Here is an 18,059-nt window from a genome sequence, read left to right as displayed (position 1 = left end):
CAAAATCAATATGCGGATATGTAAGGAAGAATGTAAAAATGACTTGAAATCGCCTGAGATAACCACAGTTAATATTTTGGTTTTCATCTTTTTATGCATCTCACTTATCTATGTACAAATTTCTGTAAATAGAATCCCATACAAGCTATTTTTACTATGCACTGACCATTCTTTTTAAACAGTATTGTGTCTTGGACTTCCCTGGTGGTACATTGGCTAGGACTCCACTTGCCAGTGCAGGGGACAGGGTTTGATCCCTGGTCTGGGAAGACTCCACGTGCCATGGAGTAACTAAGCCTATGCACCCCGACTATGAGTCCCCATGCTGCCACAGAAGCCCATGAGTCTAGCGCCTGTGCTCTGCAACGAGAGAAGCCACTGTACTGAGAAGCCCTCTCACTGCATCTGGAGAATAGCTCCTCCTCTCCACAACTAGAGGAAGCCCATGCACAGCAACAAAGACCCAGCATAACCAAAATAAATAAATAAAAGTTATATTAAAAAAGAACTGTGCAAAAATATATGTTGTTTCTTTGGTTGTATTCTCATCCCAGAGAACCAACACAAAAATATGGTATGGATGTGTCCTTTTCTTTCTCTGCATTCATATAATCAAATACATCTATGTTGTATGTGTGTTTTGTTGTTGTTGTTTGGTCGCTCAGTCACATCCAACCCCTTGAAGCCCCATGGACTGCAGCACCCCAGGCCTCCCTGTCCTTCACCATCTCTTAGAGTTTGCTCAAACTCATGTCCATTGAGTCGGTGATGCCATCCAACCATCTCATCCTCTGTCATCCCCTTATGTGTGTGTATAATAGGCATTTCTCTGCATTTCATCTGTCTTATCTAAATGATACCATGGAGATTCCTCTGAAAAAACTGGTATAGCCCTAAACACATTCTTTTTAATGACTGCATTATTTTTCCACTGAATGTATGAACCTAATGCCAGATTTTTACATTTTTTCCTAATGGCAAACAAGGGTGCAATCAGTATCCTTGTCAATATACCCTTTCAGTTCTGTTCAGTTCAGTCGCTCAGTCATGTCCGACTCTATGCGACCCCATGAACTGCAGCACACCAGGCCTCTCTGTCCATCACCAACTCCCAGAGTTTACCCAAACTCATGTCCATTGAGTCGGTGATGCCATCCATGTTCTGCCCGTAGTCCGAGTCCCCGGTCGGGAAAGAAGACTCCCCGAAACAATGCAACTCGCAATAGGGGAGTTTATTACTGACTCGAGCCAGGGCCTCCCGCCCTCACCAGGTGTGTGAGGACGAAAGGCCCCGAGCCCCAGTTCTCTTGGGTATTTATTAGGTCAAAATAAGCAGCAGGTAGTTGGCTCAATCGGATTGGTTACACAGTGGGTAGTTGGCGCAAGCTGATAGGTTACACAGTTGCAAGGTAATTTTTGTTGGCCCAACGTGAGGCTTTCAGCCTTCCCCTGATAGGTTCCCTTTTCTCTGGCTAGGCATATGTTGATTGGCTGGCTCTAGGAGGCCTGATTATTATGTTACCCTGGGAAACCAGGCCTACTCCTAATCTAGGCTGCCTGCCATGGCGTTAGCCGTGACAGCCTCACAATCCAACCATCTCATCCTCTGTCATCCCCTTCTCCTCCTGCCTTCAATCTTTCCCAACATCAGGGTCTTTTCAAATGAGTCAGCTCTTCACATCAGGTGGCCAAAGTATTGGAGTTTCAGCTTCAAAATCAGTCCTTCCAATGAACACCCAGGATTGATCTCCTTTAGGATGGACTGGGTGGATCTCCTTGCAGTCCAAGGGACTCTCAAGAGTCTTCTCCAACACCACAGTTCAAAAGCATCAATTCTTCTGCGCTCAGCTTTCTTTATAGTCCAACTCTCACATCCATACATGACTACTGGAAAAACCGTAGCCTTGACTAGATGGACTTTGTTGGCAAAGTAATGTCTCTGCTTTTTAATATGCTGTCTAGGTTGGCCATAGCTTTCCTTCCAAGGAGTAAGCGTCTTTTAATTTCATGGCTGCAGTTACCATGTGCAGGGATTTTGGAACCCCCCAAAATAAAGTCAGCCACTGTTTCCACTGTTTCCCCATCTATTTGCCATGAAGTGATGGGACCGGATGCCAAGATCTTAGTTTTCTGAATGTTGAATTTTAAGCCAACTTTTTCACTCTCCATATTGGTGCTTTTATTTAAATGGAATAATTCTTCATATGAGTAGGATTGCTAGGAAAAAGATATGTATTTTTAATGCTAATTTTACTTTTCAAAATACTCTAACAATTCACATTTTCACTAGTAATGTGTGAGCATGTCCCTTTTCACATTTTCCTGAAAGCAGTAGCTGTTATCTCTCTCTGTTTTTGTTGCCAATCTGATATCTACAAAGGGATACTTTGATTTGCAATCCCCTGACTTCTTATGAGGAAGGCATTTTGGATTCTTTTTCTGCGTTTAGTGAATATCTTGATTTTGCTCTTCTTGAATTGGCCTTTTTTACATTTTTTCCAATTTCTATTAGGTTATTTTTATTTTTTTAACTTTTTTATAGTAAAACTCTTAACCTTCATTTTTCACATGCTTTGGAAATATTTTTCTAACTTATCATTTGTCTACTGAATTTGTTTGGGGCATTTTTCCATACAATATATAAATATATATTAATATTTGAGCAGTCATCTGCTATTACTTCTATAGCTTCTGGGTTTCCTACTAAAGGACTCTCCAACCAATGTTAAGAGCTAAATTTCCGTTGTTACACTTTTATAGTTAAATCTCAAATCTGCCTGAAATGTACGTGAGATAATGGTTGTACTTTTTATTCTACCATATATATAGTGAAGTGTTTTTTAACAATATATGTGAAATAAATCATTCTTAACCACTGAATTGAAGTACAACATTTTGCATGTACTAAATTTCCGTATGTCTTATAGGACCGAGGGTGCATTCAATAAAAACCATCAAAACAGTGTAAGCACAAGCCAGTCGGAATAGATGCTGTCTGCAAATCACTGCTATAGGGACACCACGCAAACATAGCGGATAGCAGCCCTGCCTCGAATCTATTTCTGGGCTCTCTATTGTGTTTCAATGACTTATCAGTCTGTGCCTATGCCAGGATAATATGGCATAATTTCTAAGTTCAGAACTCATTAGATTTATTAGAAATAGTCATCAGAATAATAGTAGCTAACACTTGTATAGGACTCTGTATCATGTATAATCTAAGAACTTTATGTGAACTGCTTAATCCCTGCAAACCCTACAAGTGAGGTACATCAAATTGTTTTGTAAATTAAGAAACTGAGGGTCAGAGAAGTTGTTACCCAAAATGAGAAATGAAGTCAAAATTCAAACACAGGCAATCTGACTCTAGAGTATTCTTAACCACTATGCAGTAAAAAGTATAAAAAAAATCATCTCAGTAAATCAGTCACAGACTATAATTGCTTTTCCCTGTACTATCAGGGGTTCTAATCATAGAATCTCCTTATTAATCAGTCCTGGAAACATTTTATCTCTATGTGTTTGTTAATGAAATAATTAAAATTTCTGTGTTTTAAATCATCTTTAGGAATTTTTGTCACAGACATTTCAAGCAACAGCCTATTCCAGTAGACAGATGGCGGGCACTTTGATCTTTCAATTCAGTTCAAAGTATTCAGCATTTTGGATATTAAATCATTGCTTGGTCATTACTCTTAATTCAGTTCAAAATCTCTAGTATTTTGAATATTATGGCAACTTTCTCATTATATGAAAAGAGGATAGGTAATATGATAGTGTATTCAATGTCAGGACAAGAAGGTTCATTCTCATTCCTTGTGTCCAGTGTGAGCAGTGGAAGGTTGAGGGTGAAAAGAGGACTTGGGCTACATAATTACTCAGAGATCTAGGTCAAGGGGGTTGCATCATTGCATAGGCTGTCACATCAATCAGGGGCTTTAAGAGAGACCAGAGAGAGTTTGTGTTGACTCTGAAATATGTTGCACCAGATGTCATATACATTTCTTTGACTCACTGTCCCTTGATAAGAGGAAGTCATAAGGCCCTAACTGCAAGAGGGCTAGGAAGTACAGCCCTCCAGGAGTCCCAGGAAAGAGGAGACCCACATAGGACAAAGGGTAGATGTTTCTCTCACATCCAATCCCTCACCCTTCACAGGGATTTCAATCTATTGTGATGTTTTTTGTCTGTTCTTTCTTTAAAGTGATGACATAAAGCATATAATCAGAATGTGGATAAAATTTGTCCCCACAAATAGTATTACAGTTGTGGGTTATATTCTTTACAAAGGTCATAATAACAATAACAGTGATTAAAAACTACCATTTATTGTTAGTCAAGAACTCCTCCTAGATTATCTGACTTTGTGAAAGAGTTCCTAGTATTATCAGAATTTTATAGACAAGGAAGTAAGTTTCAGACAGCTTAAGCAATTCACCCAAGGTCACAGGTGGTGAGGAGCAGGGACAGGAACTGAAGCTATGGGGCCTGGACCCAAAGTCCAGGTCTTATCTGTTTGGCCACGGAGTAGCACATGTACCACAGCTGTGCCCAGCTCCATGCTCTCTAAATGCAGCTGCACTTCAAAGTCGCTATAACTCTTAAAGTAGCAAAATCAGGCTTTGACTCACATCAGTTAGCACCGGGAAGCTTCTTACAGATTATTGAGTACAGCACTTTGATTTTCTTGAAAAGAAACTGTGTTCATTAGGATAAGGTTAAGCCATACAGTGGCTTAAGAAAGAAGTTTCTTTTTCTCTCATGTAACAGTCCCAGTATGAATGTGCAGGCCTTCAGGACAGCTTTGCTCCTCACCATCACTCAGGGACCCAGGTTCCTTCCCACTCCTGTGCTCACTCCAGGGCTTGTCAGCGAAGCCAGTCACTGCATCCCAGCTCCAGCCAGCAGAGACGGGGAGTGCGCATGCACGAGGTACAGGGAGGCTCCGGCCTCCAACACATTAATGACAACTGGCAGGTAAAGAGAAGACCCAGACCCAAGGCAGTGACACCAGGAGGAAGAGAAGAGAAAATAACATTCCATTGTTTCACAGTGGGAGGAGAGACTATGGGCTCAAAGTAGGGAATTTCATTAGCCGGGCATTAGAAAATACACTTTGGAGGACAAAACTGCTTCCTGCTTTTTACTGCTTTCTCCTTTCTCTCTACTACCGTCATTACAAGTGTACTTATGAGGGAGGAAAAGGTCTTCGAGCTAGCACTTCATCAGGCAGTAGAAAAGATTCAAAAGTGGAACATGCTTCTATCCTGAAGTAATTAACTGGGATGCTGGGACTGAGATAGTCTGGTTAATGGGACTCTCAAATGAGCCATTCATTCACCAGAAATATCTTTTTCTTGTTTTGTATTTTAAATGAAATTTAAAAGTAGATGATGCAGTCATGTTGAAAATTTAAATGATGAAAAAAGATTTACCCAGAGAACTCCTCCACCTCTGTCTTCTTGCTTGTTGTGAAAGTGCAGCAGATAAGTAAAAGAGATTTTAGTCTGGCTACTATAATAGAGAGAATGTTCATTACTAAGGAATGTCTCAAAGAACAGGAAGATGGCAGGTAAGCAAGGAGTCATCCACAGGACTTACGGGTGTTCCAAGGGAGGATGAAGATAGTCTCAGACAGCAGGGCAGTCCTTTGCTGGAGATGTCTTAACCTTCACTTTTACTGGAGCATGGGGCTCAGGTAAAGTTCAACATTGTCACTGTCTACCCTGGAATTTTTCCTGCCCTCTCATAGGTGACTACTTTACAGGATTGGTATTAGTACTACATTATACTAACACAGGTAAATTTGAATATGTACTCTTTTTTAAGACTTTTTTTTTTAACAGAAGTCTTAGGTTCACAATAAAATCGAGAAAAAGGTATATAGATTTCTCGTGAATCCCCTACCCCTCCATATGCATAGCCTCCCCCATTATCAACATCCCCCACCAGAGGGGTGCATTAGTAACAACCGATGCGCCTACGCTGACACATCATAATTACTGTAACAGTTCACTATTGCTGTTGTACATACTATGGGTTTGGACAAATGTGAAATGACATGTATCCAGTATTATAGTATCATACAAAGTATTTTCACTTCCCTAAAAATCCTTTGTGCTCTATTCATTCTTTCCATTCAACCCAACTCCTAACAACCTCTGATCTTTTTATTATAAGTTCCCATAGTTCTGCCTTTTCCAGAATGTCATATAGTTGGAATCATATACCATACAGTGTTTTCAGATTGGCTTCTTTCATCTAGTAATATGCACATGTCTTTTTATGGCTCATTTCTTTTTAGCACTGAGTGATATTCCATTGTTTGGTGAATATATATTTTTATCCTTCCCTTTCTTACACAAAAAGTAAAAAGTAGCATAGTATATATGCCTTATGCAACTTTCTTTTCTCAAAATTTATCGTATGTCCTGGATATCTTTCCATGTCTGTACAGACAGCTTCTTTACCTTACTCATTTCCCCCCACTGCATACTATTCCACTAAGTGGATAAGCTATAGTTCTTTAACCAGTTCCATGTGACATTGATTTACTTCAATATTTTGCTATTATAAACAATGTTTCAATAAATATCATGTATATCCTCAGTAGTGTCCAATTCCTTGCAACCCTGAATCCTGCCAGGTTCCTCTGTCCATGGACTTCTTCAGGCACGAATACTGGAGTGGGTTGCCATTTCCTTCTCCAGTACATATTATAAATTATATACATATATATGTGTATCATATTGCATATGTATTGGTATCTCCACAGGTTCATTTCCAGAAGTGCAATTGTAGGGTTAATCTGTAATATATTTGTAATTTCTATAGATTTTGCCGATTTTATCTTGATGGATTTTGTATTACTTTACCCTATTACCTGTGTTGTATGAGCATGCTGTGCCTCTGTAGCCTTACTAACAGAGTGTTTGTCAAGTGGAATTTTTCCAATCCGGTTGGTATCTCCTAATAGTATTAATTTGCATTTATCTTAAAACTATCTTTTTGACTCAACAAATGTTTTGAAAATTAATTTAGAAATAGACTCTACTGAAGCAGCTGACCCCATGAACAATCAATGATCAACCCTCCTTCCCCCAGACCCTGTTGGACCCCCTCACCACTGTAAACCCAGAAGAGTATCGTCATTCCACACAGTGGAGGACAGCACCTCTTCAAGTCCATTCCACAAGATTCACCAACTGTCCTCAAAAGAGGTCTGTGCTCAGATAATTCTGAGACACTCAGGCTAAGAAGGTGAAGAGCCTTCCTCACTGGGTGGCTCCTCAGAGGCTTTGTAACTGTGAGGTTCAGTGTCAGTCTCAATGGAGCTTTTTTTTTTTCCCAGAGCACAGGCAAGTACTTTTCTCAGAATACACTTCTTGAATGGAGAAAGTTTAGGAGGTTGGGCTGTATTTATTATACCCTGTCAACGGCCAACTCTGAAAAGCAGTTTTAGTTGTTTTTTAAAATAAAAAGTTGCTATTATTTTCTTACAATCTTTTATTCTAAAAATTGAGGAAGTGAGGGTGAGGATCTCTGTTAGTTAAAAGTTGCTAATACTTGGATTAACTGAGGTACAGGAATCAGAATGCGGACTTGGCGAACTTCCTTCAGGGCCAGCCCCAGGAAATGAGGACCTTAGTAAACTGCTCCTTAACAGTCCTCTCTTCCCTGGGCTGATTTGCTCAGTCCCCCAAAGAAAATAGGCTGGCAGGAAAAGCCCTGAAAACTTACTTGTGCTGACATGCTGAGATGCTAAGAGTTACCACATCCCAGGTAGCTCAGGGGTAAAGAATTCTCTGGAGACAACGCAGGAGACAGGAGTTCGATCCCTAGGTGGGGAAGATCCCCTGGAGGCGGGAATGGCAACCCACTCCAGTATTCTTGCCTGGATAATCCTATGGACAGAGAAGCCTATCGGGCTATAGTCCATGGGGTCACAAAGAGTCTGACACGACTGAATGACTGAGCACAAACAAGCACACTGAGAATTAGTTTTTCATTCAATTATTGAACAATTTCTAACTTTATTGCTTTGTGCCAGGTCTCTGAATTTGTCCCACAAGAAATGTAAGGCCCTTCTGGCTCTGCCTCTGCCCTTAGTCGTTCAGTGGTATGGGGCTTGCGACCCCATGGGGCTCCTCTGTCCAGGGCTCTGCAGCAGCCCCTAAACCAGTTAGGAAGATAAAACGCCCAGCAATGAGGGAACAATGTAAGTGTGATTAAGTGACAGGGTGAGGGGTAGTATAGTGTTACTTCTCCCAGGGAGCTCCTCTCTAGGGAGGCTGCTGTTTAACCCTCTGGTAAAGCTATACTGGGAGTTCCCATTGTGGAATTTCCCCAATTCCACAAGTCACGATAAGAAGGCATTTTCCTTCTGTCCTTTTTTTGGAAGAAGGTGTTCCTTGGCACTCTCTCTTAGCTGGCTGCCTGCTGCAGTGGGGCAAGCCCGCTGCTGTGGGGAATCCAACCGGCTTGGCCTACCTGAAAGTAGAGGGTAGCTTCAGTAGCTTTTGGCTCCACCTAAAGTTTTCCTCTGTTAATTGCATTCAGTTCAGTTCAGTCGCTCAGTCATCTCTGACTCTTTGCGACCCGGCAAACCGCAGCACACCAGGCTTCCCTGTCCATCACCAACTCCCAGAGTCCACCCAAACCCATGTCCATTGAGTCGGTGATGCCATCCAACCATCTCATCCTCTGTCGTCCCTTTCTCCTCCTGCCCCCAATCTCTCCCAGCATCAGGGTCTTTTCAAAGCTCTTCACATCAGGTGGCCAAAGTACTGGAGTTTCAGCTTCAAAATCAGTCCTTCCAATGAACACCCAGAACTGACCCCCTTTAGGATGGACTGGTTGGATCTCCTTGCAGTCCAAGGGACTCTCAAGAGTCTTCTCCAACACCACAGTTCAAAAGCATCAATTCTTCTGCGCTCAGCTTTCTTTATAGTCCAACTCTCACATCCATACATGACCACTGGAAAAACCATAGCCTTGACTAGACGGACCTTTGTTAGCAAAGTAATGTCTCTGCTTTTTAATATGCTGTCTAGGTTGGCCATAGCTTTCCTTCCAAGGAGTAAGCGTCTTTTAATTTCATGGCTGCAATCACCATGTGCAGGGATTTTGGAACCCTCCAAAATAAAGTCAGCCACTGTTTCCACTGTTTCCCCAACTATTTGCCATGAAGTGATGAGACCAGATGCCATGATCTTAGTTTTCTGAATGTTGAATTTTAAGCCAACTTTTTCACTCTCCTCTTTCACTTTCATCAAGAGGCTCTTTAGTTCTTCTTCACTTTCTGCCATAAGGGTGGTGTCGTCTGCATATCTGAGGCTATTGATATTTCTCCCGGCAATCTTGATTTCAGCTTGTGCTTCATCCAGCCCAGCTTTTCTCATGATGCATATAAGTTATATAATCAGGGTGACAATATACAACCTTGACTTACTCAACTTACTAACTGTTGTTTCCTGATCTGCATTAATATTGTCAATAATGTAGAAGAGGGGGAGAAAAGCCAAATCTGCTTTATTTTTTCCCCTCAGTCCTCTTTTCACCTTCAAATTTGTCTTTAGTTCATGTGGCCACAGATTCCTTTTGCTGGAGGCAAAATAACCAGGTTCTCAGTCTGAGCACTGGTGAGTAGTGCTAAAAGGGGAAAGTCTAAAAGGAAACATGGTTTTTCAGTGCACCTAAAAAGAGGATATATTAGAAATGCCAAATTGCTACTATAAAAAGCTGGTTTCTCACTAGGGTTTTAACATCTAGGACTTTCAAGGAGATGTACAAAAATTTGTAAAATACTTTTTAAAATATGGTCTCAAGAGGCTGGGAGCATTAATTCAAACTGGATGAACTTGCATATGACTTGTATTGAGTTCTTACTCACAAAAGTAATTCTATAATCAAATACTACACCAAATACTTAATTACAAAGATCTTCGTCTTAGGGTTATTTATAGTGGTGAAAAATATGGAAATATTTATAACAAAATAAATCAAAATAAATAACATTTCTAAAATTAGGTCCTTAAAGAATTCTTAGTGGAATTGATAATGTTCAATGTTAAGTAAAATATGGGATATCTATATTGTTAAGACCATGTACACATATGGATAGGAAAAAATCTCTAAGAAAATACTGTATATTAAAATGTTAACAGTGTATTTCTCTGCCAAAAGTGATTTCTATTTTATCTTTGTTTTTTCCAGATCTTCTATAATATGTATGTACCATTTTTATAATCAGAAAAAATTTTAATAAATATTACTGTTATAAAAAATTGTATCTAACTTGAATGTTATGACAATGAATTAAAACAATATGACAAATTAATTATTGCTATATTTTAGGTATAAATATTGTTCCTGTCCTTTAAAAGACTAAAAAAAAACTACTATTTCTTTGTAGTAAAAAAAAAGTTTAAAAGTTTTGTTTTCTGTGCTTCTGAAACACATGGACTTTTTCTCTTACTTTCGGCACCTAAGTGAGGAAATTGAAAATCGATTCTCCAATTTACTCTTTTACATGAACAACACATTCTCAAAAGTTAGTGCAATAAAGTTGTAATTTCTCTTAGAACACTAACAACAACAAAAAAATCTGTTCTCCATCATTGTTTATCACATTTTCACAAACCCCAGTTGGAAAAATTAGTTGAAATCATGGTAAATGCTAAGAAAATCTAGTCCTCCTTCAACAATTCTCCTGGGCTTAAAAAGAAAAAAAGTTAACATTTGGCTATGTGATTTAAAAAAACCTCCAGGGCAAAAGATTAAATTAGGAACTCTAACTGGCAAACCTATTTCTTTAATAAAGCTCAAGAATCTTTTTTGTACAGTTGAATCAGCCAGGTTTGGGGGAACCTTCTTTATGCTGCAGTGGTGACTTTCAAGTGCTTCAGTTCACAATTAAGTCACTTACATCCAGATAGTCTGCAACCCCCTAAGTAAGCTCTTCTCCCAGGTGGCAGCTTGGTGTTAGAGAAAAAAGACCTTGAAAATTCACAATCACCCTACAAATGTAAGGGCTTATTATCTTTCTTCACCAACTATGGAGCAGTCTAGAGAAATTAACCCTCTCATTTGTTAGCCTCAATAACAGGCTTTAACAGATCTGCAGCCCTGGATGGCTCAGATAATTACTCTAATTAGTTTGGTATGGAGGGAGGCAGGGCCTCAAATAATTAAGCCTAAATTAAAAGAAAAAAAATGAGAAGTTTATGCCTTGACAGATTTGACATACGGATTCCAGATGTTATGGAAGAAATTTTACTGTTCAGAGTTTTAGGCTACTTTTTGTAGTTAAGAGAGGACTGGAAGGGAAGGCCTGAAGGCAGAATATGGGAAAAAGAGAACATGTATGTACGAAATCTAAAAAAATGGTACAGATGAACCTATTTGCAGAGCAGAAATAGAGACACAGACATAGAGAATGGACATGTGGACACAGAAGGGGGAAGAGGGGACGAATTGGGACAGTAGCACTGACATATACATACACCACCATGTGTGAAATAGACTAGTGGGAAGCTGCTCTGTGATGACCTGGAGGGCTGGGAAGGGCGGGGAGAGGGGATGGCAAGGAGGCTTAAGAGGAAGGGGATGTATGTACACAAACAGCTGATTCACTTGTTGTAAAGCAGAAACTAATACAACATTGTAAGGCAATCATATTCCAATTTAAAAAAACAGAGAGAGAGGTTTCATTGATTCTGTGTGTGTGCGCGTGGCTGTTTCTCCAGATTGAAAACTAGCAAAAACCAGCAACAGGGTCTTAAAGTCTTCCTGGCGAGCGCGAGTGATTTCTGAGTCGGCTTGCCTATATAGCTTTGCTGGCAGACAAGTCACCTCCTTAGTTGAAGTGAGTGTTATTTCAATGCAGTTTTTCTCAGGAATTCTAAATTTAAACTCCACAGTCAGCTGGCAAAGGTTGCTAGAATTTTGGTCCTATTTAGAAATGGAGACAGGTAATTATGCCAGGAATAGAGGTGCACTTTTACTTCAATGATATGCACCAAATCCTCCATTTCTTCTCCTTTTTCAGAAAATGGTAAACACAGGGAAAGGAATAAGAGTTTCAGATCCTGGGTACCAAAATACTACAGACGCACAGGAAATGACTTTTCAAATCCAGCCTATAAACCTCTCATTTCGTGGGCTTGCTTGTGAGCCGAGAAAAGAGTGGTAAGATCACAGAGGAGGCATTCCTAGGTTCTGGGAAGGCTGTACCAGGGGAGGCCTTCCTATGCCCTGGTGCTTTGACTCTAAACTCAAGCCATAATTTGAAATGCTAGAGAAAAGCCAATGAAATTTGAAGCAAAATATGTGGTTTAAAGCTATCTATCTGGCTTTGCTTAAAAAAAAAGAAAAAAGTAGACTTTGAAAAACAACTGAAAAGCTAAAATATCTTTTTGGAGGAAGAGGTATTTATTCTCAGCCCTATTACTTTAAGACTGTCAGTTAAAAATACCCCAACTATGTGATAAGTGAGTGACTGTAGCTCAGATGGTAAAGAATCTGCCGCAATGCAGGAGACCAGGTTTGATCCCAGGGTCATGAAGATCCCCTGGAGAAGGGAACGGCAACTCACTCCAGTATTCATGCCTGGAGAATTCCATGGAGAGACCATGGGGTTGCAGAGAGTCAGACACAATTGAGCAACTTTTATTCATTCATGTGCTAAATAAGCTTCCAAATTATTGAATTATACATCAATCTTCCTAAAACATTCATGCATTGACTTTCCTTTTACATTTATCTGATCCATCTGAAAGATGTTCCTGGTGTATTAAACAAATGCTGGGCTTCTGGTTAGTTTCATTAATTTTCCAAGTATTTGCATTCTGAGTGCCTTCTAGGGCTAAGACATTCTTTGACTCAAAGACACACCAATCCATCTATTGACTCCAGTGCAGTGAGCAAGGGCCTGGAGCCAGACTGCCTGCCTTTCCCAGCTCTCCCACCTTGAGCAAATCACCTAACCTCTCTGTATGTCGGTTCTCTCCCCTGAAAAGTAGGGCTAGTAATAGCACCTACCTCCTCAAATTAAATGAGTTACTAATACATGGAAAACAACGGGAACAATACCTGGCACATAATAAATACTCAGTAAATGTTGGCTATTTGTTTAGTACTGAGCATGGGGAAAAACAACATACAGGTCCAGATACAGGGATAAATAGGAAAAGGTGAATAAAGGAAGGAATAATTGAACGGCTTCTTGGAGGGAAAGAGGGGGGTTTGCTAAGTAGATAGAGAAGGGCCAGGCCAGGCAGATGGTACAAGTGAAGGTACAGAATGATGAAGAGGGTATCTGGGGGACTGTAAATGATTTAGTAGAGCTGGATTAAGAGAATGAGGGGAAAGAACCCTCAGTATTTGCTGACCACATCCATGTGATGGGAAGTAAGTCAGAGGACAGATTTCTGGGTTGATGGTGATGCCATTAACCAGAAATGAATTATAGGAGGTGGTGTGGGTTTTGACTCAATGTGTTGGGTTTTGGACGTACAGTGTATGAGGGGCCTTTGACATCCAAGCAGAAGTGTACAATTGCATGCATGAAACTGTGCAGGAAACCATTAGAGTGTTACTAATTTTGGGTAGACATGAACTTGGCTGACATTGTCAAGAACCAGTGTAAAGAAGAGAAAACTGTAGGGTACACTGGTATCTGAGGGCAGCTGGAAGAAAGGGAGCCAGAGAGAAGAAATAAAGAGAATCAGGAGAACATGAGCCCTTAGGAGAAATCAGAGGAGTAAAAAGAGTTTCACATCAATTAGGATGTTTTTGAAAATGACACAAAACTTAAACTGGTTTAAATTCTCAAGATTTTTTGGCTCATATGACCGAAAACACAAGCCTCAAGAGGATCACCCCTAAAATTTGCTGTGTGATGCAGGGAGCTCAACCACGGTGCTCTGTGACAACCTAGCGGGGTGGGATGGGGTGGGAGGAGGGAGGAAGGCTCAGGAGGGAGGGGACATAGGTGTACCTACAGCTGATTCATGTTGATGTATGGCAGAAGCCAACACAATACTGTAAAGCAATTATCCTCCAATTAAAAATAAATTTAAAAAAGAAAGGGTGCAGTTTCATCAAAAAAATTAAAAAGAGGACCACCCTTAAGCCTGAGTGAGGAATTCCTCTTCTTACCATCAACACTTTGAAGTTATATTGATATATTGAGTGCCTACTATGTGCTGGTACAGTTCTAGTTAATGAACAAAACAGACAAAATTCCTCCTCTGCACATACAAATGCTTCTTGGTATCTCTTTTTTTTTTTTTTTCTCTCATTAAAATTAAAATACAATGCCTTAAATTGGGAAAACTAACTGTGGGGAGGGAGATGAAGAGAGAAAACTTTAGAATATAATGCAAAGTTCAGAACACTTGCTGGGAACGTAACACCTTTTTGCAGGAATATCTGAACGTCTATATTAAGTGATAATGGAGGGGTGAATGCAGTTCACTGTGGATATAAAACTCTAAAATCCAAAATATCACAAATGATACATTTTAAAGCCCAGTGTGGATTTAAATTAGTCAAAGCTTTTAACTTTTCATAGTTGCTGAGTTAATTCAGGTACCTATGAAAATAGTTACATTTTTCAAACATCTCAGTGGGTCTTTGTTTCTAACTGAATTGTATGGCAACATGTTTTATATGTAAGTCATATTTAAACCTGCATTGCTACATTTACATTTAAATTAAAAGTATATAGTTTGCAATAAAAGGAAACCTCAGTCTTTATATACAACTAAGCACTATAAGTTTCTCAAATTTCTCCAATGCCTTAGTTCACTCAGACACTTGTCACTATTTGGACTATAGCAACCAGCCTTTCTGACTTGACTTGCATCCTACCTATCTGTTCTCTCCATGGCCGAGAGGAGATTTCATCCAAAATGAAGATGAGTCCTTTATTCTTATAATGCCTTGCACCATAGTTACTCCATAAATTTTGCATGAAATGGGATGCAGCTTCTTGCCTGAGCTCTGAAGCTAACTTCTGGTGCATTTATGGGTATATTGCTTCATCTTACTGGGCCTTTCATTCTCTGATTTGGAATTTATAAAACCTACTCCATTAGGTTTTTGGCAAATAAAATACTACTATATGATTGAACTTTGTGAATTCAAAAGCACTACACAGCATTAAGGGTTAAGATTAGAAGCAAGTCCAAGTTATGTTAGTATTTTAATGGCTAAAAAGAAGGGTCATTTTCCTCAGTAATGATCTTTGATTCCAGTTAGAATGTTTTTCATAAAACTCTGTAAAATTAATTTTACTTTGAATTTTAAAATATGGCCCACAAAAGCTTAGTTCTTTTCTCAAAATTCCTTCTTTGGCCAAAAGAAGTCCATGCCTGATGTAACTTAACTTATTCATGTTAAAGATGAGGAAACAATCAGAAACATCAAGTGACTTTACTTCTAAAACAGAAGCAACTTGAATAAAGGATTTTCCTAATCTTCATGGATTTTTAGATCCTTCTCCACTGGGTGTTCACTACCTGAACTAAACAGCTCCTTATCTACATTACCCACACGGACTCTTAAACATGTCCCCAGGGCATTTCTGAAGGGGGAAAAAAAAGAAAAAAAAAAAAATCTACTCTCTGATGTGGTGGTAGATTTAGAGGGAAGTGAAAAGTCAATTTTCCAACCAGGATTTTTTCTACAGGTGAAGCAATCCATCAGCAAATTCCTTTCTCCTTCAGTTACTTGTCCGTATTTTGAAAAGAAACCTGAGATACCATAAATTGCTGAGTCAGACTGCTTTAAAATATCAATATTTAGCCCCCTTCTTCCTAAATTCTTTCCCATTCCTAAAACTGGTTTGTTTTTATGGTTGATATTCCATTATATATACGTACTACTTCTTTATCCATTCATCTGTAAGAACATCTAGGTTGCTTCCATGTCCTGGCTATTATAAATAGTGCTGCGATGAACACTGAGGTTCATGTGTCATTTTGAATTATGGTTTTCTCAGGATATATGCCCAGTAGTGGGATTGCTAGGTCATATGGTAGTTTAATTCCTAGCTTTTTTAAAAAAGGAATCTCCATAATATACACATTACCATGTGTAAAATAGCTAATGGGAAGCTGCTGAATAACACAAGCTCAGCCTGGTGCCCTACGATGCCCTAGAGGGTGAGATGGGGGTGGGGTGGGAGGGAGGCTAGTGAGGGAGGAGATATATGCATACTTACAGCTGATTCATGTTGTACACAGCTGATTCATGTAGGGCAGAAACCATCACAATGTTGCAAAGCAATTATCCTCCAATTAAAAAAATACTGAAAAAACTTTATTAAAAAAACAAAAACAAAAACTGGTTTGACCTGTACTCACATAGGTGCACCCTCGGTTCAAATGGTAAAGAATCAGCCTGCACTGCAGGCTGGGTCGGGAAGATGCCCTGGAAAAGGGAATGGCTGCCCACCCCAGCATTCTTGCCTGGAGAATCCCATGGACAGAGGAGCCTGGCGGGCTACAGTCCATGGGGTCGGCAACAGTCGGACTCGACAGAGCAACTAACACTTTCATGTTTTTCACTTTCAAATAGGTGCACATCTGCCATCAGCTGCTTAATAATCTCACAAGTGTAGTAACTACTTGTCCTGTAGATAAAATGTTAGAACACTCACCTCCTCCAGAAAAAGTTGTTTCTCACCTCCCCCATTCTGCTACCTTCTGGAAAGGAAGCTCAAAGAACCACTAGGGACTGATCTAGTGATCCTTTGTTCTCCATCAAAAACTGACTGATGGAAGTTAGGAGTTGAAACAATAAATGATAAAAAAGAGGTTAAAAAGATTTTCAGAAAAAAAAAAAAAGATTTTCAGACACTGGCTTGGTGGACATTTTTCTGTAGTTTGTGTTCATGTTAGTTTTTTAAATGTTTTATTTCAATACTTTCTGAGATATCTGTTCCATCAATACATGAATTCTGACTATAGATTTTTCCAGACTTGGGAATCACAACCTTGTAATTCCCATTTGTCATATGGGACTCACATTTTACCAGTTGATGTCACTCCCTGGTATATGATACCATTGCCCTCCTAATTATTCACACACAAAGACTTCAACTTTAAGCAAAAGGTTTCATGCTGTATCAATTACTTCAACTTTGGAATTCAGATAGTTATAATCCAGGAGAATAAGCAGCCATAGAATTAGATTTTTAAGTTTAAGATACTCTGGAAGCTATCACACTTATGCCCCTTCCTCAATTCACAAAACACTATGACTAGCATCTTTTTAACGACTTTTACAAACTTTAATCTACTTGATCTATGCTCTCAACAAATTTTATAGCTTTTTGAATGTTGGGTTTTCAGTATGGGGGAAAATATTCAGACTGGGGATTTTAAAAAACTCAATAAAGTCCTATAACTCCTATCTCTTAAAGGCATAAGAATCATGGAAAGACTGATAAGAGTACACAACTCTTCATGTTTCAAAACATTATGAACAACTGCACTGTATTTTGGACTGTGTAAGTCAAATCTAAGATTATCATCTCCCTAAATACCCCTTGTTGATTTTATCATATGCAAAGCATTAAAATAGGAGCTGCATAAAGAAAACACATGGAAGGAGGGTTACCAAATAGAAGATGCTGTTATATTTGAATTTCAGATAAACAAATTTTCAGTATAATTATGTCCCAAATATCACATATACTAGAACATCATTTGTTGTTTATTTAAAATTCAAATTCAACTGGTTGTCCTATAATTTCATTTGCTACATCTAGCAACGTAGAAGATCCTTATCTCTGGCAAGCTTACTATTTAAGAGGCAAATTAACAAAAGATCATAACATAAGATGTATGTGATAAGTGCAGTAATATAATCAGGAGAGGAGATCTCCCCTGATTACCACAGAAGAGTACCTGGAAAATATGGCAACTGCAGTTCCTAAGAGATGACTAAATGCAGATTGCCAGATATGTGGTTTAGTGTGATTTCCAGAGTTCAAGTGTCCTGAGTTAAATCCCAAATCCACTGTTCACTAGCTATGTAACCTTGGATAA

This window comes from Cervus elaphus, chromosome 20 (genome assembly GCF_910594005.1).
Source record: "Cervus elaphus chromosome 20, mCerEla1.1, whole genome shotgun sequence".
NCBI classification, from domain to species: Eukaryota; Metazoa; Chordata; class Mammalia; order Artiodactyla; family Cervidae; genus Cervus; species Cervus elaphus.
Note: the sequence above shows the minus strand (reverse complement) of the source record.